Genomic DNA, 25,197 nt, shown 5'->3' on the forward strand with positions numbered 1-25,197 from the left:
CTCTTGTTGATGTGACAACATATGTGACAAGAAACAACTTAAGGCACAAAGGGCAAATTTATCCTTCAATTCAGAACAATACACTCTTTTGTGATGTTGAGTGTTAAAAGTGGATCACATTATATAGGGTGGGGGACCAGAGATTGATGAGCACTGATGCACAGTTAACTTTTTCCATATCCTTCGAAGAGTGCTACCCACATTTAGAGCAGAGTTTTCAACTCAAGTAACCAGCATAAGAAACTCCTCAGCAACCCTAGAGACTTGTCTCCTATAAATTTCTGAGTATTGCTAGGTTGACAATTAATATTAACCATTAGAGGCTAAAAGAAGTTCATCATGATTTTTTCCTATCCTCTGGTAGCTTTTAGCTTCCTGTGTCTCTTATATATCCTTCTATATTGTATAATAGACCACCAACTGAAATATAGGTCCCAAAGGAAAATTCTGCAATGGACTGCATGTATCAGAAGCAAATAGGGCAAATAAATAGGTCTTGAAGAAGGATTTTGCTTTAAAAGAAAAGGGAGTAGTTCTAATGTATTTTTGTACAGTCACTTAAAGTTTTCTGAAAAGGCAAAAGGGTTTTTGGTAAGCTCCTGGTCGATAGTTTTCAGTTACTGGTCAATTATCTCTAACATCTAATTTAAGTATCTCAGTTGTGTTTATCACATAAATCTCAACCATCCTTAACATCCTGGTGCTAGGGAAGCTGAGTTAAGGGTGACCATAAGGTACTCATGAGTCAGAAAGCACGCGGTATTTAATAATCTTCAAGTGAATGAGAATTCCTGAAGGGAAAAGCTTCTTGGGGATAATGCATCAACTTTTCATGTGGCCTCCACATGTATTCATATATACAAGCAAAAACACCTACATACATGAGCACAAATAAACACATACCCATAAAAAAATCATACACTTATCCACATACTTGCCTACAAAAGCACAAATTGTAAGAAAAAAAATAAAAGCAAAATATTGAGCTTACTATCTGATAACAGAGACAACAGAAGACATTACATGAGTTCAGTTACTCACTTACATTAAAAGCACATGTGTTAGGTATCAGCTTTTTTGGCAGCAATCAAAGCTGTGGCAATGTAATTTTCTAGGAGGAGTACAAAGTCCTGTGGAAAGAATGAATACATTATGCGCTATGGGCATTTTAGATAACAGTACATGGTTATCTATGATCTCTAAAATCTACTGAATGGCAAAGCAAAGGAAATAGGCAAAGGACTCTTGTTTAGAAAATGAGGCCACCACCACACAGGCCCTTGTAAGTCCTCTCTAGACTCTATCATTTTATATTAAGTCCGTCATAAAAAAAATAGTTGTCAAAAGCTAAAACATATATATTTAAAGGTTACTCCATGTTGCTTAGGTTAAAATATATGTATATTTACTGTATATAGGTTAATGCTTCATAAAATGCAGAGAACAATTCCAATGTTACATGCTTCATGGATGGTTCTATGACTTGAATTATGAGTATGGTACTAGAAAAGATTTGTCAGTATTTTTTGATGTTCAATTACATTTACTACTAAAAACTATATACGTCTATTTTGATTGACTTCTAACTTGTTTTAGCATAACATAGCACAAAATGAAACACAATGTTTTACTATATTATATCTATCAACTGGAAACATTTGGCTAAATAGATTTGAATTCATTTATTTGTTAATTTTTAAATATAATTCATGTTGAGCTTGTTTTGTTCTCTCACATTTCTTCCTAGATTATCTTCTTTTATTGTTCTTTCTGTAGCTCACTAGGCTTAGAAATTTCTTCTGTTTTTCAGATCAACTTCCTATGATAACATTAAACAAAAGCCACAATATAATTTATATGATTTCTTTTTTTTAAAAAAATGCAACAATTGTAATAAAGTTTAAAATTAATATTTGACAAAATTATATGCAAAAGATTTATTTTTTGTTCACATATTACAGTGGGCTTGCAGGTGTTACAAATGTAGAGGTCAGAAGACAACTTAATGTTCTTCCACGTTAATTTTGTGGCAGTGTTTTTTATGTTTCTGTGGCTGTGATGCATCTGGGATCTTCTAGATGGTTCTACTGTTTCTGCAACCCTTCCCGTATAGGAGTCCTGCAGTTATAGATGCACATTACTGTGTCTAGGCAGAAATTGGAATCCAAGAATCAAATTTAGGTCATTAAGTTTCCAAGGCACCTGTGCTTTTCTACTGTCATGCCTGGCTATATTTATTTATTTATTTATTTATTTATTTTTTTTTTTTTACTTATTTGTTTATTTTTATTCTTTTTTAATTAAAATTTCCACCTGCTCCCCATTTCCCATTTCCCTCCCCTCCTCCCAAATATTGCCCTCCCCCCACTTCCCTCCCCCTATCCCCACTCCTCTTCTCCTCCCCCCACTCCATTCGCCCTCCCTCTCGATACTGAAGAGCAGTCCAAATTCCCTGCCCTGCGGGAAGACCAAGGTCCTTCTATCTACGTCCAGGAAGGTGAGCGTCCAAACAGGCTAAGCTCCCACAAAGCCAGTTCATGTATTAGGATCGAAACCTAGTGCCATTGTCCTTGGCTTCTCATCAGTCTTCATTGACCGCCATGCTCAGAGAGTCCGGAATCAACCCATGCTTATTCAGTCCCAGACCAGCTGGCCTTGGTGGGCTCCCAATAAATCAGTTCCACTGTCACAGTGGGTGGGTGCACCCCTCGTGGTCCTGATTTTTTGCTCATGTTCTCCCTCCTTTTGCTCCTCATTTGGACCTTAAGAGCACAGACCGTTGCTCCAAATTGAGACTCTGTCTCTACCTCGATCCATCGGCCTGGCTATATTTAAAAAGTAAAAATAATCTTGCAATTCATAAAAATGATTCATCTTAAAGAAAATACAAAGATTATATTGAAGAAAAGATTTTAACCTTCATAATTTTTCACTATGCTTGAATATATTAAAGCGTTTACTATATTGTAAGCTAACTAGTCATTTCATATGAAATAATTGTCATTATCTTAAAAGGTAAATATTTTTCAGGGTCTTTGATTTAACAATATCTAAAATTTCATTAAGTATCACTTGAGGCTAAGGCATACAGTAGCTTAAGTTTAAATAAGACATGTTCTTACAGATTTTTGTGTTGCTCATTTGAATTAATTATACATTGTTCTATAACAGGTCATCCCAGAATTATTAGTGTAAAACAAGCATATTGTTTTTCCTCATGACAGTTATGTCTCAAAACCTCGAGCAGATTGAAGCAACAAATTGATCTGAGAAAGCTGAGGCCTCAGGGAGGCTCATCTGAATCTATTCATGTGTAGCAACAGAAAGCTCATTGTCTGCACATGATAGTTGATGTTGGCTGTCTCTCGGAACATTAGTAGGTAATAATTATGTGTGGCCTCTTGTTCTGCAGTGGGATTCCTTACAAGTGTCACAGAAGAAGGAAAGACAGGCAAGAGCATTATTTCCTGTTTGCTCAAGATGTTAAACACCATCACTTAGTCACACTCTATTCTTTAGGCAGTTGAACATGTCTGTGTGCCAATACTCAGTGGGAAAGAACACACGCTCTTCTACACAAAGGCTTTTAAACATCACAGTACATGAACATGAGAGTGAGAAACATTGTGTCAGATAGAGTGCATCTGGAATCATTAAAGCCCAAACAACTCCTTTTTTTTTTCCATTAGAGAGGATTGACTGATATTCCAGGACTCAGCTCCCTAAGAATGAATGACTACCTTCCATGGGGGTTATGTTATTTAAAACAGGCTTGCTAAAATATTTGGCAGCTGTTAAGGGTTCTAACAGGAAATAACTGAAATTTGTTGGAAATAAAATTCAGAATAATCCTGATGCGTCTTGTTTAGTACTCACGCAGAGATAATCACACAATTTTCACTGAGGCCTAGGTTCAAAACTTGTAAGTGCACAGCTATTGTGTTATAGTGCAATATAAGAAAAGCAAAGAATGCCGCCTTAAACAGGTCTGCTCTGCTTTGCCCTTAATTTAGGTTTGTATGTGCTATGAACTAAATGATGGATATACAGTTTTTCTTCCCTCTAGAACATATTTGTTTAATTACAGAAATCAAAGGCTATTTAATATTTGTCTTTCTTCAGTATATAAATGTCCAAATACTTAATAGTTTATTTTTGCATTATATTTGGCAGAGATTTAATATAAAATTGTTGTTGCAGTTAATGAGTTTATTTAAAAAGAAATATTAAATATAGCATGGTTGATATAAGACAGAATTATCAATATTGTCTTAAATAGTAATATACATAACCTACTTATTTGTATATCTGTATGATTTATACTATTTTTATATAAAGTGACAATGTTAGCATTGCTAATTTTAAAATCAAAGTATCTATCAAATCCAAAAAACAACAAAAATTGTAATACTATACATATTTTTGTAACAGAATAATCCGTCAATTTTTAGTTCTTTACAGTAAAAAAGTAAATAAATAAATAAAGCTCATTAATAAGCAAATTCACCTTCTTGTTAATAAATAGTACAATTGCATGTCTATCAAATAATTGCTTAACAAGGAACATTAAGGTTTATTAACAGTTAATGTTTATGCTTATAGTTTATATGCCTGTTTACTTATGGTTACAAAAAACTTTTGGGTACCTCAAGATCCCAAGTAGAGCACAAAAAAGAGTCGTCCTGTTGAATGTCATGTGAAGTTCTAGTGCAGAAATATCTCCTCTCTTGGAATTTCTACATAAAGGTAAAAGAACATAGTTACTTACATTCTGGGGATCTATTTAATTGAACATGCTCCCCACACCGAGTGCACACTGACCATATGGTTATGGCACAATGTTATAGCCAAATCCAATAACAGAGAAGAGTGAAAAGCCATGAGCTTCCACTTTACAGAAGTTTATAAATTCAACTGAGCATGTGTTGCAGCTGATTACTGGATAGGATCCCATCCTATTTCTGAGGAATGATTTTACACAGCTGTTGAGGTACAGACTTGGGTCTTAGATGTCTCTGAGTCATCCTTCTATCTCCAAATAGCCAACATTCACATACAACTACAGCGCTCTACTGATTGCTTCTGTTTTACATTTAGTGTCAAAAGAATTATTTATATTATATACTTAACTCACTCTTTATTCTGATCTGGCTGGGCTTTGGTATAATTCTTTTAACTTTTATGGATTTTGTATGAAGTTTAGATTGACGTGTTTCATTGGGAAAAGCAGGTTAAAGTCTAAGAATGCTATGCTCCCCTACATCTGGATCACCTAGAATGCTACAAAGCACTATTATAATTTCAGGGGCTTTTATTTTTGTTTGTTTTATATGTTTGAGTGGCTAACATGAATTTCTGACACCTTAACAGAACCTTTAGTTCTGTTAAGAACTAAAGAACACAACCTTTAGTTGTGCCTTGGTTTTATGTTTACATTATACTTTCCAGTTATGCTCTCATAATATCAGATGATAACTCTTTTCTGAATCTTACCTCCTGCCATTTGATATTAAGTCAATGACTCATGTTTACTTCTTGTTCATGTATTTATATATCTGTATGTTTAAGTGTCCACAAAAGACCAATATTTTTTAACTTTGTTGCAACAAATCTGCTGTAGGAGGTTGCTATTTCTTCCCAGATGCTCATCCCCCAAATAATCACACAAGCTGTTTTAATTAAATCACTGCTTGGCCTATTAGCTCCAGTTTCTTATTGGCTAGGTTTTACATCCCATCTCCATTAATCTGTATATCACCACACTTCTGTGGTTTATTGGGTAAAATTCCGGTGTCTTTCTCTGGTAGGGTTACATGGCTTCTCCCTGACTCTGCCTTCTTTCTCCCAGCATTCAGTTAGGTTTTCCCCATCTAGTTCTATTCAACCCTATCACACAGGCCAAGTCAGCTTCTTTATTCATTAACCAATAAAAGCAACACATAGACAGAAGGACCTCCCACATCACTAATCCACTATTTTTCTAACATTCAAATTTAATTTGACCCTTAATTTAGTGACTTACACAGTTGCTACTTAATAACATCTATGGGCAAGAGAATTTAGACAGAGTGGGCTGAACGTAATTGGCTTTCTTCGGTTCCATAATGCCTAATTTGCCCATAAATAGAAATTTTAATATTAGAATTGATTATATATCTATTCACTTAATAGTTTGGAAGCTGACAACAGTCAGTTTCTGAATAGACTCTCCTAAGTTATTTGGATTGTGCACAAACTTCATGTGTAACTTGTGCTTCTGCAATGTGATAACTGGGCCTTGAAGAAATAAAAACAGTCTGAAATTTTATTGCCTTTTATTACCATGTAATCCTTTTGATTCAAATAAATTGTGCAGAAAAACATCTACAAATATGTAGTAAGTGAAGCTATTCTTAAGCTTTATCCAGTTTCGTATAGAGAGAAAAGTCTCACTGTTTTATTGAAGCCATTTTTGATATTAAATGTAATTTTCTCTTACCCTTTCCTCCATCCAAACACTCCTATTACCCCTCCTTGCCCTCTTGCAAACTCATGATTTCCAAATCATTAGTGTATGCACATGTGTATAAATATACATAAATATTTTTAAATACAACTTGCTCAGTTATGTATAATACTTTGTGTATATCTGACATAAAATTAAGAACATATGGCTTAAAATGTGAATATAGCATATTTTGAAAAATTGAATCATTAATATTTAGGCACATGACTTTATTTTTAAAAATGTAGATCTAGTTGTAGAATAGTCCACCACCAATACTAATACTAAGGAAACTGACTTGAGAAGAGAACTAATTTGAAACCAGACTAGATTACACAGATCACCATAAAAAGAAAAAATCATCACCGAAACAAAGCCTAAAGTAAACATTAAAAAGAAAAACAGAATAATGATAGATAAATAATAAATCCAAGAAATGGAAGAATTCCAAGAATTTTTGAGCTGTAATATACAAGAATATCAAATCATGCATTATATTATATCTATACAGATAGATAATAGATAGATGGATGGATGGATGGATGGATGGATGGATGGATGGATGGATGGATGGATGGATAGAGAGATAGATAGATAGATAGATAGATAGATAGATAGATAGATAGATAGATAGATAGATAGATAGACAGATAGAACATACTTTACTCACACAAATTTGTAATATTGAGTGGAGATAATAGATTTATATGAGCATTTCAAAACTAGCTTTCTGTAACCACTATAAAAATTATCATTACCAGCCCATTATGGGTAATGTCCTTCCAATTTATGTAGACATAGGCCTGAACTACATAAAAATAGCAGAGCAAACCACAGGAACCATATCAATAAGCATTGGTCTCCTTTGTTTTTTGTTTCATTTTCCAATCTTGAGTTACTATGTTTGATCCTCTTGATGATAAAATATAACTAGTTAGCCAAATAAACCTTTCATAATTCAGCTTGTTTCACTTGGTGTTTTAACACATCAAGAGAAATCAAGTTAGGAGAAGAGGCATACAGGCTTATAGCTACTTAATCAGAGAGTTAATTAGAGTGATGATAAGGAAGAAAATGAATAAAATTAGCTTCTTAGAGGAGAATATTTGTTTCTACAGTGTTCTTATTATAGATTATTATAATGTACTAGATTTTCTGTCAGTGAAATTCATTTATTCTAAAATTTTCTGTGATGTGAGAAGACACAGACATAAGCATCAATCTTCAGCTCCTTTTATCCAAACATTTGGATGGCATATGTTCAAACATACATCCTTATGGGAAATGTGTGCTCTAACAAAGTTTCACAAGCTGTCAGTGCTTTCTTATGCATATATACTTAAGGAGGTGCTCCTTCAGCATTCCCCTCAAGTAGTCATAAGAAATAGAAACAATGAATTTACACTAGGGTGAACTGCAGACGAAAGTGTTTTCCTAGAAAAAAAGGCTTCATTTCGCTGAGGAAAAGCTTTAACAATACCTGTCATCTATTGCATCTGAGCTATTTAAGATAGGTGAATGGCAGACAGAACAAAAATCAAGTAGCCATTATCATCACCATCATTCTCTTTCATCAACAGCATATCAGGGCTTTGCGCATATGTTAAATAAAAACCTCCACCACTAAGAGTGGATTGATAGATAAATTTAACTCCCCACACTTTTCATAGCACATGACCCAGCAGAAAAGATTAGGACTAACCCAAACTCTGTTGTTAGTGCAATCAGTTGATTCCCATTATACCCATTATAGTGACTCTTCTTTCTCAAATGTGTTCCATTTGAAAGCTTAAAGAGGATAAAAGGAGCTCTGATGAGCATTGTCTCATGTTGGAAGCAGTGCTTTGTCTCAATAAGCCATCAGTCCTATGAATGGCACACTAGCAAGGATAAAGTAGACAAATGTTTCATCTATCCTGTACCCTGTGTCCTTCCAAGATAAGGAGCAAATCTACATAAGAACTACTCTGGCATGTGTGCATGTGTGCATGTATTGTGTGTCTTAGTTTGTGTGAATTACACTATTCTCATCATTTACAAGGTTATATAAAAAAAAATAATTGTATATCCAACATGGTATTGCCAGTGCTAGAAATTTAAAAACTATTTGTTTTTCCACCTACTGACTTGTCAAAAGGCTCCAAATTTTCCAATGGTCTATATAAGAATGCAAATGAGAACTGTGAGCTCGTGGATTTTGCTTAAGACCTGTTGGTTACTATGGCATTGGCAACTTTTTTTTGAATTCCAGCATTGATAAACATTCAACTCTATTTCCCATTAATGATAGTCCTCTAGCCTTCACAACGGGTCGCAGGAATGTAAAAGGAAATTTCAGTGCTGATGATTTTAAATATGAACAGAGTGCATTGAAATTTAAAGGCTCAACTCTGTGTGTGTAAATTTGTATCCATGTGGTAGTAAGATAGCATATTAAGGAAAATTTTCCTGCTGTTATTGATTGCCTTTTTCTTATTATTATCCTCCCTGTCCTCCTACTCATACTGAAAGTAAAAAATGTATGTGTCTATGGGTCATGTGTGAGTAACATCAGTAAAGGGACAAAATCCTGCAACAAAGCAAGATTCTTATTTAAGTCTCATGAGCATTAAAGGAGAGAAAGTCCAATGCCTTGCTGAAGAGATTAGGAAGCTGGCAACAACAAAATCACAAGTAATTTTCTGTCTTTCTAATTTTCAAATGTAATAAATTTCATATCTTGATAGTCTAGTACAAATACCTGTGACTAAAATGTGGAAACCACATTAATCAATGATTCCATTGTATAAAATGTCATTTAGATATCAAGAGATATAAAGATAACATTGACATTTTCTGATAATCATATGATAGTACTGATCTATTCCCAAAAGAATGTTGAGCACCAAAGACACTCCACTTGGAGCTTATTTATTTCTTGGCAAAACTGGCCTTTGTTCAAGGAACTGCCCACACCTGGGTAGGGCAAGCAGGATACAAGAAAAAAGACTGTCAAATCTTGCCAAAACAGGGTAAGATGGTTTTGAAAATTTTCCTGCCTCTGAAAATGATCTGTCAGTTAGTCTAGGACTTGACCAAAGTTTGATGCTTCAGCGTTGCAAATGGGACTTTTAGTGATTGCCTAGGTAGCCAGTTTTTTCTGTCATTTGTTGCACATTTTTGAAGTTGCTTGGTTGCACTTCCTGCTTACTCAAGTAATATTATTTCCCTTCTCAGGTCTTCAATGGGGTTGAAGACAAGATAGTTGTAGTTACATTCCTCTCATTACTTGGACAAATTATTATACAAGACATAAACTAATTAGGATAGGATAATTATTGAAACATTTATAAAGCGTTTTGCTTGATATTGTTTATGTTGTTGTATTTCTAATTTATACATAGTATTTGTTTTTATTGTATATAATTTTGTAATAGGCTTAGAACTTTCTTATTTAAACAAAAGGGGAAGGTGCTGCAGGAATTACTACAGCCAGTAGTCTTCAAGTTACCTGCCCACTTGGGCATAACCTCATATTTATATGCCAACATAAAGCACAAATCCGGCCTTTCTTCCAGCTGTGGGATTTGGTTGCTGTTCCCAGTTCAAGCAGAGAACTGTATTCTGTGAGTTTACCACTAAATAATTAACCCTCTATTATCCTCAATTCTGAGCTAGTGTGGGAATTCTTTTAAGCATCTGTCTTTACCTACACTTCACCCCCCATGCACTCAAAATTCCTTGCTGTATGCCTAGCCAGTGTTGTTCTGTGGATTGTAGTTTTCATATAATTGAATTAAGAGAATTAAATATCCACTTATAAGCAAATACACACCATATTTGTCTTTGAGGCTCTAGGTTACATTACTCAGGATAATTTTAGGATGATTTTAGGATGTTGAACATTTCTTTAAGTGTTTATCATTCCTTTGAATTTCCTCTATTGAGAAGTTTCTATTTATAGAGCTGTGTACCATTTTTTAGTTTTGGTATTTGCTTTCTTATTATCTAATTTTTGGGTTATTTATTAATTATAAGCATTAGTTCTCTTTCTGATGTGTAGGTGATGAAAATCAGTTCCCACTTTTAGCCTGCTACTTTTTTATGATGCCCTTTTCAGTGCAGAACTTGTTCTGTTTCATGAGGTTCATTTATTAATTGTTGCTCTTAGCACCTGTGCAAATGCCATTCAGTTTAGAAAGTTTATTCATGAACCAATGGTTAAAGGCTTTTCTATTTCACACTTTCACTTTTGTCAGGTTCAGTCCATTTAGTTTTTTTTTTTTATTGAATTGATTGAGCTATACATTTTTCTATGCTCCCCTCCCTTCCTCCACCCTCCACTTCTACCCTATTCCCTGTTCCCATGCTCCCAATTTATGCTGAAGATATTGTGTTTTCTACTTCCCATGTAGGTAGGACCCATGCATGTTTCTCTTAAAGTACTCACTATTGTCTAGGTTCTCTGGGATTGTGAATTGTAGGCTGGTTTTCTTTGATTTATGTTTAAAAGCCTCTTATGAGTGAGTACATATGATATTTGTCTTTTAGGGCATGGGTTACCTCACTCAATATGATGTTTTCTAGATCCATCCATTTTCCCACATATTTCAAGATATCATTAATTTTTTTTATGCTGTGTAGTTCTCCACTATGCAAATGTACCATAGTTTCCTTATCCATTCTTTCTTTTTTAACTGATTTTTATTGAACTATATATTTTTCTCTGCTCTCCTATCAAGGGGCATTTAAGTTGTTTCCATTTTCTGGCTATGACAAATAATGCTGCTATGAACATAGTTGAGCACAAGTCCTTGTGGTATGATTGGAAATCCTTTATGTATAAACCAAAAGTGGCATTGCTGGGTCTTGAGGAAGGGTGTTTCATAAGTTAAGGTCTCTGATACATTTGGAGTTGAGTTTTGTGCAGGGTGATAATTATAGATTTATCTGCCTCTACATGTAGTCAGCCAGTTTGATGACTAATTATAGTTTAGAATTCTATCTTTTTTTTGAAATGTGTATTCTGGCTTCTTTATAAAAAATTTCAGCTTCCATAGGTGTGTGGATTTATGTCAGAGTCTTCAATATGATTCTGTTGATCAGTGTATCTGTTTTTGTGCTAATACTATATATTTTATAATTATGGCTCTGTAGTACAATATGATGCCAGAAATGGTGAAACCCCCAAGAGTTCTTAAATTATTCAAGAGTTTTTTTTTATTTGTACTTATTTATGTGCTTGCTTGTTCATCATTTGATTTTAGCTTTCCCTGAACTTTTGTTGCTTTATGAAGCAGAAAATTATTCTTTGAAGATCTATAAAAATGTGTGCTGAGATTTGATGGATATTGCCTCAAATCTGTAGATTGTTTTAGGTAGGACAGTCATTTTTGGTATATCTATCCTCTGATCCATAAACATCCACAATATTTTCATCTTCTAATATATTCTTCAATTTCTTATTAAACAACATAATTTTTGACGTACAAGTCCTTCATTTTCTTGGCAAGTGCTACCAGTATTTATTCATATGAGGATATTTCCTGGTTTCTTTCTCTGTTGGTTTATCATTTGAATGTTGAAGACTACTGATTTTTGTAAATTCATTTTGTAGCCACTTATTTTCTAAAAATGTTTACCTCACCCCCCACACCACCCTGCTTCCTATCCCCCCATTCACTCCTCCATAGTTTCTATTCAAAAAAGTCTAGGGCTCCCATGGATATCTACAAATCATGGCATAACAAGTCATAGGAAGACTCAGATGCAAGAGAAATTCCCAAGAATCTACAAGGATGACCCCAGGTAAGTCTCCTAGTTACTGTGAAAATGTAGCCAGAATTGGTCATCTCTTATGTTCAGATAAGACTTCCAATCACATAACCATTGACCTACAATCTGTAGGGACTGGGAAAACAAATCAATCACATAACCATTGTCCTACAATCTGACCTGCCTATAAAGTACGCTGGGGTGAGGCTGGCATTGATTTGTGGGAGTGGCCAACCAGTGATTGGTCCAGTCTGCGACCCATGCCTTGTGAGTGAACCCATACGCACCTGACACTGAGGGTTGTCCAGGACCTGGATGCTGGATGGCCCATAGACTTAGGATTGGGCCAAACACAACTGAAAGGAAAAATGTCGAAGGAATGATGCCTAATAAAATTCTATTATACTCGTAGATATTGGTATCTAGCCCAATAGTCATCAGAGAGGCTTTCTCCAGCAACTGTTAAAAAGAGATGCCAAGTTCCACAGTCAAAGATTAAGCCATGCTTGTGTATTCCTACTGAATTGAATCATCTAATTTCTAGGTCACAGAAATGGAAAACTAGCACTGTCCTTGAGGAATTCTAGATGGAATTTTATACTGTATTTTATCTGTTATGATTTATTAATGTTTGTACTATTTAAGACACATAGGCAATAGATGAAAATTCATGGTTTTGAGAAATATAGGATGCATTTTTCTATTCATCTCATTTTATTCTATAGTAATAAAAATGTTCCATGGAGAACTTGGGAAGACAGTGGAATGCAGGTCAATTTTACTATGGTGTCTGCACTTAGACTACCATTTACTTTAGAAGAAAATAACAGGCATTTTTTTCACGAAGAAAGCTGAGAAAGTATACAAGAGAGTCTCTATTCTTATAAGGCCTCTTACATAGATGTGAAATTAAAATAATTGGTTAACTTCCACATTCTTGTAGGTTGCTTCCTGATATTGCATGTCTGTCTTTCTCAATCTAGGAAAACAAGTAAAGATAATTATTGAGAATTTATGGCACAGATATGGACACAAAAGCACACTGTTAGAAGATTATTAACATGAAAAAAGATCAAAAGTTAAAGTTCAATATACAGTTCAAGTCAAGGTACATTTTCCCCATTTTAAATCAATGCTTGCATGTGTATCTTGTGTTCTTGACATTATATCTGGTGACATTTCACATACTCCACAAAGTATCACATTTTTTCTATCAGTGAGGCACAGCTTTATCTTCTGCAATACATGGTAAATAACTGCTGATTGTCTATTAAAAATAAATGTGTTACTTGCAATTTAAATTTATTTTACTAAAACATTAAATATCTATTAGAAAACACTTTCAAATCTTCCTTGTTATCATGGCCATGTGAATCAAACCTCACTAATGAACTAAAACAAGAAGGATTAATAGGAATTTCTGATATAGTCTTCAGAAAGGTGACAGAGAACTCATTGGTGTATATTTTGCCTCCTGTCTTCTTTCTCTTTTCTGTTAATCTAGAAAAATATAATCAAAACACATACTAATACTAAGATTTGCAATTTATGGCTAGAGATATTTATTTTTTCCTAATAGACTATGGTATCAGATTTGCATTAAAAAACTTCCTGTACTCTTTATACAATAAAGAAGTGCATGAATGAAGGTTAAGTTATTTTTGTTTTTTTTTTTTTCTTTAGAAAGTAAAACACTTCTTATCAGGTATACAAACTGTTATTAGGGAAGGAATTTTAACCTTAGAAAGGCAAACCTTTTTTTCATTATTAAATATCATTTTTTTCTTTTCTCAACTGTAATTTTTCTCATTTTTAACCAGGAAAATGATAAAATTACTTATTTATTGCTATTTTTATTACCTGCGCATTTGAATGTGCATGTGAAAAGGTTGTCCAGGAGACTTTATGCATGTTGTATAGACACCCATTACTTAGCTACATTCCAAGACCTCTGAAAATACTTTTACATCATTTACATTGTACTGACCTATATTAGAAAACATTAACCAGATACTATTTTCTACCTCAAGCCATGCCAATTATCACTTCCACTGCTCTTCTTACCCACATGTTCTAGCACTTACATTGTAAATCATTGATAGACTTTCGGTCTATCAGGTTCAGTGGATCTGGTTTTATGTTCAGGTCTTTGATCGACTTGAACTTGAGCTTTGTTAAGGGTGATAGATATGTATCCATCAGCATTATTCTACATTCTGACAGCACTGTCATTGACTGATCTTGACAAAATCACCTTGTACCAGGGTAGGGGCATGGGAATTTTAGTAGACAATATGCAGATACGTAAAGAAAATAAGACAGAAACCATAGAATAATACCAGGAGAATTTTCCAGTGATTACTGAGACCACCTGTGTTTATTTTTCCACAGCTTTTATACCAAAAATAGATGGAGGGGAGAAGGTAACAAAAGACTTTATTAACATGATACAAAGGATAACTCACACAGACAATTGCTACTCTAGATCACATATCATGAAGGCCACCCCTCCCCAGATGACTTCATACTTACAAAAGACAGAGCAGAAGTACTTTCGTGTAACCTAATTACCTGTCAGGATGGCATAGACCTACTTAAATTAGCTATTTTAATATTAAAAGAATCAAGCAAACACATCCTGAGTTGGGACCTGCAACTAAACTTGTAGATCATTTCAGCAACCTCCAAATTCTGACCATCATACAAGGTAGAAATGGGCCCACATTTCTCAGGCTCCACACTGCACCTTTTGTTGAAGTTCTTTTCTTTATATTAACCCCACAAAAATCCAAAAGAGAAAGAGAATTACAGACCATTTCCACTCATGAACATTGATGCAAAAATACTCAATAAAATACTTGTAAAAAGAATCCAAGAACACATCAAAAAGTAATCATCACATTTTAATGGTAACTTAAAAATATAAGTAAAATAAGATCAATATAGAATAACTTGTTTTCTAGTTAACATGCTAAGTATTTACATTGACAGTAATTAACGAATAACAAGGGAACTCTTTTTTTTTTCATCTGAGAAATGTAACAGATTAACTAATTCTTGCCATGACTCACATCTTTGATTGCTCTTAAAAGTACCATATTATCTACTTGTATGTGGTCCTAAAATAATTATAGTCATAAAACAAAAAATAAAAAAAACAAGGTTTCAAGATTCAAATTTAGAGAATACAAAGATGCTCTATACTGGTGTCCATGTAGATGAAGAACAACTTCTTAAGACTGAATCAATATGCAAAGATACTACAGGGCACCAGGTCCTCTATGCTTATTTTATAGTTTTAGCTTGGTATTTTTAGGGGACTCTTGGTTGACATTAAGTTGTTCTTTGACTCTTGGATCTTTTCTTGGTACAATTTTTCTCCTGCTGGGTTGCTGTGTAAACTTTGATATGATACCTTTTCTACCGTGTATTATATTTTGTTTCATCATGTTCAGTTGTTGACTCCTAGAAGACTATTCTTTTTCTAATGAAGAAAGAAAGGGAGTCAGTCTAGAGGGGGTTGAAATGGGAAGAAACTGGGAGGAAGGGAATGAGATAAACCTATGATCAGAATATGTTCTATTGGAAAATAATTTGTTCATAATAAAAACGTATTTGTGCATGGCAAGATGGTAGCAAATATTACTAAATAATATAGTGCAGTATTCAAATTTGTTGGGAGAGTAGATATTAATTTTCTGCATTATACACATATTCATACACACACACAAACAGATAGAGAAAGCTAGAAAGAGAGATTGACACAATGGATCTATTAATTAGATTTATTGTAAATAAATCTTAAATTATATGTACATAAAACATCATGTCAATATTTGTATATGAAATTATCCTAAAAGTATGCATACTTTACTTGTCACTTAAAAATGCCCCCACATGAAAACAAAGCATTAAATGGGAAATAAAGGAAAAGGATTTAATTTCATTACTTTCTTTGGTAATTCCAAATGACAAATACTATTTTATAAATATAAACACTTAAAATGTGCTGTCTGAGATTACTATAAACATTATACTGAGAACTCTGGCTACTTGCTCAAATATTAATGACATTTTCTGTAATAAAAAAGAAAATATAAGATTACACATTGGATTTGTAATATAAATCTTGTTTATTGCTTGAGGTATTTTTGAATCATTTATTTTTGTGAACAGAAATAACACTGGAAGAATCAACTCTAAGATATCTACATGTTAGGATTCTAGTAGTGTATCAGCAGTTTGTGAAAACATCAGAATTTATTTGTAGAAACAGTAAAATTTAGTTTGGCATTGTTATTTACGTACCAACATCTTCAATTATTATGATCTATCTCCCAAGCTCTCTGTCTCGCTGATTGTGTGTGTTTGTGTGTGTGTATTTAAATGGAACTGTGATTTAATTTGTATTTGAATCAGTTCTCCAACTTGTGTCCTAGTTTCTCAAGTAATTTTTGATAAGGCATAATCAGTACTGCTAATGAGTTTGTCATAAATGAAGGATTTCTATGAATAAAAGTGCATATGCCTATTGTCTAGTAAGAGTTAAAAAGTTAATTACTAGGATGAAAAGATGTCTCAGTGGTTAAGAGAGCTTGCCACTTTTCCAGAGGACTCTAGTTCCATTGCTAGCACCCATGCTCTGTGAATTAATACTGCATGTAACTCAATCTTTAGGAAGTTTTGACACCTTTTTCATTTTGGGGGGGAACCTGCACACGTGCACATACATTGTCCTAGTCACATAATATGAATGAAAATGTAATAAACCATTTTAAACAGTAAATTGAAACAGGTAAATGGTCAGAAATCAAACAAATAGAAAGATTTTCATATTTATGTTATTTATTGCTCTAGGTTTAGTTCTTGCTAAATGGATATATTCATGACAAACTTTATAATTTTTTAACCTAATTATCTTATTTAGTCTTAAATTTAACCTCTTATTGATATATCTCTGTTTGTGATCTCCAGGCTACTTTGGAAAGTGAAACCACTCAATATTAACAACTTTTAGTTGGAAGGACACTGATGCCAAAATTAGTGTTACCTTCCATTATAAGCACATCCAGCCAACACAAAAGAACAATGTTTTATTCTAAGCCATCATCTTTTATTTTGTCACAAAAATATGCTGCCTACCAAAGCTACTGTTATTCTGCTGTGATAAAGAGATTTCAATTTTCAATCTCTAGTAATACTGTCATTAAGAAATTATTTTGATTTGTACATTCTTAGAGGGAAGCAATTATTCCGCTTTCTGGCAACATGAATCTGCATATCTGAAGGCATATTTAGGTCCTGCGGGTGCTAGCTCATTATAAAGTGTTTTACAGTGGAATTTATTGAGAACAAAAGAAGAACAAAAGGCTGTAAGTCTAATGTATTTTTTCATAATATGTTAATTTTGTTAAATGTAGTTTTTGATCAAAATTACCTACCAAGAAATCTCACATTTAGCTTGTGATAATGTGTTTTAGGGTATACCAAATGAAAGCATTGATACCTAGTCAGCGAGCTTATTAAATTCTATGATTACTACATTCAGTTTGTGTTCTGATTTGCATTATGATAGGTTACAAGTTTTTTTCATTGTGCTACAATACTACATGTACAAATCTGACTCCATTGTTACACATAGAGAAAATGAACACATACTTCATAACCATGCATTTGAAATTATTTCATTTTCAAATATGTTATCAAAGTTTCATAGAAAATGCATGCATGATAAAGGAAAATTTTATTTTATCTAATATACTGATTTAAAATAGATTTAATCTATTGTTTGTGCAGAAAAAAAATATTGCATAAAGACCTAGTCCAGAGCAAAGTATTTCCTTTAAAGGAAATATAATTCATTAATAGTTGTGTCACCGAAACACTTATGCAATCAGGGCATATCCGAATAATTATCAACAAGTGTCTATAGCAGGCTCTCTTTTGGGCCACTACCAAGTCCTTAAGCATGACATGGAGACTTGGTATTAGTTATTAATATTCAGTCTTATGCTTATCCCACTAGCTCTTAAAACTTAATTTAACCTGCTTCTTTTCATCTTTATTTTGCTTCAGGTCTTTTTACACTTCTTTCATTCTGCATGTCCTACTCTGTGTCTAGCTTTCTGGTGGGTGCCTGACTGACTGGCTCAGGGAGTCTTCCCAACTTTCTTTCTTATTCTCATCTCCTTCTTCTCATAAGCCTAGATTTCTCCTACTTATTCTCTCTGACTGCCAGCTCTGCCTATCCCTCTACAGACATACCATTGGCCATTCAGCTTTTTCTTAAACCAATCAGTTGCCTTAGGCAGACAAGGGGAAAAAAACCAGAAATCTTTATATGACTAAACAAATACAAAAAAAAAAAAAAGCCAACAATAAAAGATTGCTTTGAACTTATAGCAGAGCAGGACAGAAAAAGCTAGGTGGGGGAAAATAAAGTGAATTTGGGAGAAAGAAGGGCAGAGTAGGGAGAAGCCATGTAGCCCCACTAGAGATGGACACTGGAACATTAGCCAATAAGCCACAGATTAATAGAGATGGGCTAAATTAAGATGTGAGAATTAACAAATAAGAAACTAAAACTAATGGGTCAAGCAGTGATTTATATAATATGGCTTTATGTGTGATTATTTTGGGTTTGAAATGCCAAGCTGCCAAGGGCAAACAAGTAGCCTCTTCACAACAAATTGGCACCCATGTGAACAACTAAAATCCACATAAAACCTGAGAAAGCTTCAAAAGGAATCCTAGATGCAAAAGAACAGAGTTAAGCATGGTTTGGTAGCAGCATTTTCTTCGGTAAGCTCTGTTTGCTAGAAGCAAGCAGAAGCATGGCTCCTTTAAGAGAGGTCTTCCTGATGCAGCAATAGCAAAAAAAAAAAGTCATGTCATTTTAAAACTGCTGCTTACTGGGTCATGCTGCCAGCACATGAACACTGATGAGGTCCAGCTTTGAAACATTTACATCTTGCATCTTGCTTAATGGCAATATATACTGGCTCTAAAAACTGGGGTTGTGAGCATGGTTTGTGAAAATAGACATTGGCTCTGTCTTGCAGAACTGGGATGGCAAAACAGGCAGTGCCATATTTGACCTAGCAGTGCTTCAGCTTAAGTTTTAAAGAAGTGTTCAGCATTTTACTTCCAGACTAATGTGGTTTGAAGGATCAAGACCCTATGAGAGGTCACCATGAGCACCTCAAAAAATTACTTCACCAAACAAAAAGCAGGAAGAAGTTTGGAGAAGAACTACTCCCATATTCCCAAATATTGTTTATAAATGTTACTTTACATTTAAAGGGGGATATGCTATAGAGACTTGCATTGGTATGGATCTTATTCTATTGATACAAACTTTAGGACAATTTTGTTATATGTCTATTTTTGTTCCTGATTAAGGTATTGTGATTGGGCAACTCATTAAAAAAGTAATGTGTAATTAAGAAATATAGTAAATAGATAATCTATAATAGTCAAGCTTGTAGTCATGTTAATTATGTTTTCTAGATATATAGAGATATATTTCAGTTAGAAAGGTATTCATCGACTCTTTCAGAGAAATTCAGAATATGGCATTTAAGTGTTTTAAGAAATTAGAACTTTTCATGACAATAAGACACATCTGCTTCTGGCAAACCAATCCATTTCAAGATAAAGATGGGCATCAAAGAGACTCCTTATGGAGTTGGTTAGCCATTTGTGCAAAAGACTACCCTTGCCTAGACTGCTGGATTCATCTTTATTTAATTCTAGGATGACCTTAATTTAATTTCTTTCATGATCAAGTGTTATTTCAAGTTGAAAGATGTTAAGTTTGCCTGAGATTTTAGACTTTCTGTAGTTTATGTCATTGTTTAACTCCAACTTTACCCCATGATGTTGTGATTTGTTTTTGATTTAGTATGTGATCAGTTTTATAGAAGATCCCATGAGAGTCTGAGTCAAAGGCATATTCTTTTGTGTTTAGGTGAAATGTTCTGTAGATGCCTGTGAGGTCCATTTGAGTCATAACAATTTTTAGATTTCTTTTTTTTTCCTGTTTAGATTATATGTGAAAATCCTGTCTGTTCGTAAAAGTTGGTTGTTGAAGTCTCCCATTATTACTGTGTAAGGTTCAATGTGTGATTTAAGCTTTAGCAGTCTTTCTTTTACAAAGGTATATTGTGGAATATTATTTTAGGTGTGATATTTTTGTTCAGGCTGCATTTGTTTAACTCTGTGATGCTGTGATTCTTTGCCTGTATAAAATACCTGATGATCTAATGAAGAGCTACATGGACCATAGCAAGGCAGGAGAAAGGATAGGCAGGGTTGACAGACAAAAAGAATAAATAGGAGGAGAAATCTGGGAAAAAAAGGGAAAAACAAGATAGAACAAGAAGAGGAGAATGTCAGGGGCCAACCATCCTGTCTGCCATGGAGTAAGGGTAAAAGTAAAAGACAGAGAAGAAAAAGGAAAAAAACCCATAGGTAAAAGGCAACTGGGATAATTTAAGTTAAGAGAAACTGGCAAGTAACAAGGAAAATTAAGGGTGGGAATTTGTAAGAAAGCATAAACTCTCTTGTAATTTAATTGGCAGCTGAGTATTGGGACCCCTAAAAAACAAAAGAACAAAGAGCAAAAAGCCAAAAGAGTAAAACAACCAACAATTAATGTGAGTGCCTATATATTTGGAGCATAGATTTTCAGAACTGAAATATTATCTTAATGGATATTTCCTTTGATGAATTTGAAATGTCCTCTATTTTTTGTTGACTATTTTCACTGTTAAGTGTATTTTGTTAGATATTAATAACATCTAAGAGAATAGCTGCACCAAGCTTGATATATAGGTCCATTTGATCAGAAAATCTTTTCCCAAGTGTGTGTGTGTGTGTGTGTGTGTGTGCATATTTACTGTCTTTGGGCTTTGCTGGTGTGAGGTTATCTATTGCCTATGTTTTTGGTGGCACAGCTACCTCCCTGGGGATGAATTTTACTTCTAGTGTCTGCCAATGCTGGATTTGTGAATAGGTCTTGTTTAAATTTAGTTTTGTCAGGAAATTCAGTGTTTACTCTGTGTATGTAGTTGAAAGTTTTGCTCGACATTGTAGTATAGTTGGCTGAGTATAATAGTGGCTGCTATTCATGGTATTATAGTGTCTGCATAATGTCTGTTTAGGTCTTTCTGCTTCTTTAAAGTCTCTGCTGAGAAAAAATGTCTAAGTGTGATAAGTCTGTGTTTATATTTTCCTTGACATTTTTCCTCTTTCTTTCTTAATATTCTTTGTTTATTTTGTATGTTTAATGTTTTGATTATTATTGTTAATGGGAATTTAAAGTGTACTGCCTATTTGGTGTTCAGTAAGCTTCTTGTAGCTTCATAGGCATTTCCTTCATTAGGTTGGGAAAGTTTTCTTCTATGATTTTGTTGAATATATTTTCTGTGCCTTTTAGCTGGGTGGGATTCTTTTATTTTTTTCTATTCCTATTATTCCTAGGTTTGGTCTTTTCATGGTGTCCCAAATTTCTTGGACATTTTGTGGTATGAATGTTTAAGATTTAACACTTAGTTTGACTGATGAATATATTTCCTCTATCATATCTTCAACACCTAAGGTTCTCTCTTTCATTTCTTTATTATACTGGTAATATAATAAGTGCATCTGTATTTCCTGTTCATTTACCCAGATTTTCCTTTTCCAGAATTTTCTCAGTTTGTGTTTTCTTTGTTGTATCTATTTCAGTTTTCATGTCTTGAACTGTTTCCTTCAACTGTTATATTTTTTGTGCTTTTTGTCATTCTTTAAGGAATTTATTAATTTCTTCCAGTTTTTTGTCTTTAATTTCTTTTAGAGAGTCTTTCATTTACTTTTCATGTGCTTCTATCATCTTCATAAAGTTATTTTAAGGTTATTTTCTTATGTTTCAGCAGTCTTGGAATGTTCAGGGTTTGCTGGATTGTGTTGGTACCATATTGACCTTTCTGTTATTAAATATATTCTTATACTGGTGTTTAGGTATCTATATTTGGGATGATTACAGTATTAGGTGTTGATTCTTGTATTTATCTTTGTTGTATTGGTGTGTGGCTCCTTTGGTTTACATTTACTCTCTTTCTTTATGACTGAAGTGCCCAATGGTTTTGGTGACTAGCAAGTCTTCAGGTCCAGTAGGTTGTCTCCCATATTTGTGTGGCCTTTATTGCCTAGATCAAACCTGGCCTCCTGTAAAGTCAAAATCTTCTGGGCCTGTGAAGTCTGTTCTACCTCTAACTAGAATGGGGTTTACTTGGTCTATGTATTCTGATCTTTTGATTAGATTCTGCTGAAGTTGCAGAGAAGGGCTTGCCATGGGAAGTATCATGAGGTGTGTTGGGTTGTGTAGCAGAGTTGGTCTTGGGCAAAACAGAATCTAGTAGGTGCTGATGGTCCAGCTGCAGGGAGGTCACTTACCTTTTGCGTGTTGGTGGAGACCAGAACAGAGCAATAGAGTTCAAGAGAAACACTTTCAAAACTGGCAATTCTTAACAATCATTTCTGGTTAACAAATATTACAAGACCATATATTTTGTCTCTGAAGGATAATGCTTTTAAATTCTTACAAAATATGTTATTTAATGAAAATATACTAGTATAAGTGAAAAACATTAGCTATAATATTACCCCCTGTCAAATTGACCTATTTAATCATCTCTCCATTATATAAAACTGAATTTCAAAAGTAGAAGATATGCTTTTAGAGGTGATTCTGACAACATGTCATGATTCCATTGACTTTAATACAGCCAGCAAGGAAACAAACATATTTCAATGACATTATATTTCCCACAGGAAATATAGTTAGGTGTCTATATTTGCTGTGATCATTCTATTGAATACATCTGTCTTCCTTAATATCCAATACTATAACATGTGCTTTGTCAGTTATGGTCTTTAAAGAACGGTTTAAAGCATCAAACTCAGCAAAATAAAATTCTATAACTGAAATTGAAAATGTATCAAAAATTGAGAATGTTTTTTAATAAATCAGTTATGAATTATGAGATAATTATCAAAAGAATAGATAGGTAAATACATTGTTAAAACTCAAGGCAGCCATCAAACCGCACACATTAATAGTAGGAGACTTTAATACTCCTCTCTCACCAATGGACAGGTCAAGTAGACAGAAACCTAACAGAGAAATAAGAGAATTAATGGAGGTAATGAATCAAATGGACTTAACAGACATCTATAGAATATTCCACCCAAATAGGAAAGAATATACCTTCTTCTCTGCAGCTCATGGAACCTTCTCAAAAATCGACCACATACTCGGTAACAAAGCAAACATCCACAGTTACAAAAAAATATTAATAACCACCTGTATCTTATCAGATCACCATGGATTAAAGCTAGAATTCAGCAACAATGCTACCCCCAGAAAGCCTACAAACTCATGGAAACTGAATAGTCAACTACTGAACCATACCTGGATTAAGGAAGAAATAAAGAAAGAAATTAAACTCTTCCTTGAAGACAATGAAAATAAAGAAACAACATACTCAAACCTATGGGACACTATGAAAGCAGTTCTGAGAGGAAAGTTCATAGCACTAACTGCCCACTTAAAGAAAACAGAGAAAGCACACATTGGAGACTTAACAGCCCACCTGAAAGCTCTAGAAAAAAAAGAAGCAGACTCACCTAGAAGGGGTAGAAGACTGGAAATAATCAAACTGAGGGCTGAAATCAACAAAATAGAAACACAGAAAACAATTGAAAGAATCAATGAATCAAAAAGCTGGTTCCTGGAGAAAATCAACAAGATTGATAAACCCCTATCCAAACTAATCAAACGGCAGAGAGAGAATTTGCAAATTAATAAGATCAGAAATGAAAAGGGAGACATAACCACAGACACAGAGGAAATTCAGAGAATCATTAGATCTTACTACAAAAGCCTGTATGCCACAAAACTGGAAAATGTAAAAGAAATGGACGCTTTTTTAGATAAATACCATTTACCAAAGTTAAACCAGGACCAGGTGAACAACCTAAATAGACCTGTTAGTCGTGAAGAATTAGAAGCTGTTATCAAAAACCTCCCTTCCAAAAAAAGTCCAGGACCAGACGGTTTCAATGCGGAATTCTACCAGAACTTCCAAGAAGACCTAATACCTATTCTCCTTAATGTATTTCACAATATAGAAACAGAAGAGTCATTGCCAAATTCCTTTTATGAAGCTACAGTAACTCTGATACCAAAACCACACAAAGACCCAACCAAGAAAGAGAATTACAGGCCAATCTCACTCATGAACATCGACGCAAAAATCCTCAAAAAAATTATGGCAAACCGAATCCAAGAACACATTAGAAAAATTATCCATTATGATCAAGTAGGCTTCATACCAGAGATGCAGGGCTGGTTTAACATACGCAAATCTATCAATGTAATCCATCATATAAATAAACTGAAAGAAAAAAACCATATGATCGTTTCATTAGATGCTGAAAAAGCATTTGACAAAATTCAACATCCCTTTACAGATTATTATTAAATAAGAGAATTTAGATAAAGAAATTAAAGCATGAGAAGGAACTGGTGGTATTATTCTATTTTATTTTGAAAACAGAAAGCTAATGTATTAGTATGGATGTATCATTGTATTTGATGACTAGTGTTACATTCAAGCTATTTTAATTCTATTAGGAGTCAACTTTTGATCCAATGTTATCGTTTATTAGTAATTCAAAAGAGAAAGCTATTGTGCCAAATTCTGGTGCAGTATTTGAAATCTCTTCCTTAAGACAGCTCATTCTGCCAACAAAACACTCAGTCCAAATCAATAAGTATGTAACTCCAGGAAAAGATTGTTGGAAATGAATTGAAACAGAGTTAAAGTGCACAGAATAAAAATAAATCTTTCATAATACTGAAAGCTTTCTGCTTTATTTCAATCATAGAACACACCTGTGTATAACTCACTTAC

Source organism: Chionomys nivalis, chromosome 12 (assembly GCF_950005125.1).
Source record: "Chionomys nivalis chromosome 12, mChiNiv1.1, whole genome shotgun sequence".
Lineage (NCBI taxonomy): Eukaryota > Metazoa > Chordata > Mammalia > Rodentia > Cricetidae > Chionomys > Chionomys nivalis.